Genomic DNA, 1,613 nt, shown 5'->3' with positions numbered 1-1,613 from the left:
GGTCTTAACTGAATTATTCTTTGTATGGTTAGTTTTTATAAGCTTGTATCTTACCTTTATGTGGTCCGATATCAATCATTTTAATCAAAAAAAAAAAATTTAATCCCATTAGAAGTTTAGATAGTAATTCTAGCTTAGAGGCTTTTAATCTTAGAATCATAAATTATTATATTATATATACAATATAAAATAACAATAACAGGTATAGCCTAGGGTGACCTACAATAGTTAGATATATGAAAAGTATAAGTAGTCTATGATACTCTCCGTTATTTCAACTAACATCATGCCAAAAATTTATTTGATACTAGCGGACCCCAGCGTCATCCGTCGAGCTGATTTGTGAATCTAAACCATCCAGGGTGCCACCCAAACGCATACGAAAAAAAAAATCATTCAAATCGGTCTAGCCGTTTAGGAGGAGTTCAGAGACATACACACGCACACAAGAAATATATATATATATGAGATATACAAAATAAAATAACAATAACAGGAAAAGTATAAGTAGTCTATGTTACTCTCCGTTGTTTCGCTAGGGCTAACATCATGCCAAAAATTTATTTGATATGTTGACATGTTGCAAGGTTAGGGCGTAAAGGAAGGACAAATAAACAGACACAAAGGGGTGTAGGCTTAAGTTTATATTATTAAAAAAAAGAAAAAAAGTACTACGACAATATTCACATCATCATATAGCCCCAAAGTAAACGTAACTTGTGTTATGAGTACTTCCTGACTACTAAGATGACTGATGAACATTTTTATGAATAACTAGCGTACCCAGCCCCCTTCGCCGGGCTAGATTTTGCTTTATTTTATTTAAACAATAAACTTACAAAATAATTTTTTTAATTTAAGTCTCATAATATATTAAACCATTTATTTCTCTCCGTGTTCATTCTCTTCTATTCTCTTCTCGAGCGGGTGAAGATCATTATCTACACCCATGTACACCCAGCAATAGAATATCATCATAGTAAATAAAAGCTGTATTTGACAATTTGACAGTTCAAAAATAGGAGTGCTCCGATCGTCTCCAAACTTTACAGGATTACTCGCCAGGTCAATCCGGAGATTCCCTGAAAGTTTCATTGAAATCGGTCCTGCCGTTTCAGAGCCTATACGGAACATACCCACACACTTTCTTTTATATATATATATATATAAGATAAGATATACATGACTACTAATAATATACAGATATACATCCACACACTGAAAAACATTATCTATTTAGACTCCTTATTTATACACCACATCAAGTTCAGAATAACAAAAAAAAATAACAAACACTTCAAGAATGTAGTAGGATACAAAATACGGCCTTATCGCTAAGTAGCGATCTCTGCCAGGCAACCTTAGGATTAGGAAAACGAAAAAGAAAAACTTTGATGTTTATCACACAAAAAAAATACAGTTGTGGGAATCGAACCTTCGACTCAGAATGCAGAGTCACTGAAAACTGTGCCAATTGGCTGTTGAACCTATGTAATCCATCTACAATTTTCTAAGGTCTTCCAAGGAATATACAAATGTCACTAAGAATATTATCGGCTATCTGCTGCCTACGACTTTCTCCAAGATTAAAGCCAATTTTCATCAAGATCAGC

The sequence above is a fragment of the Pararge aegeria genome, chromosome 1, assembly GCF_905163445.1.
Source record: "Pararge aegeria chromosome 1, ilParAegt1.1, whole genome shotgun sequence".
NCBI classification, from domain to species: Eukaryota; Metazoa; Arthropoda; class Insecta; order Lepidoptera; family Nymphalidae; genus Pararge; species Pararge aegeria.
Note: the sequence above shows the minus strand (reverse complement) of the source record.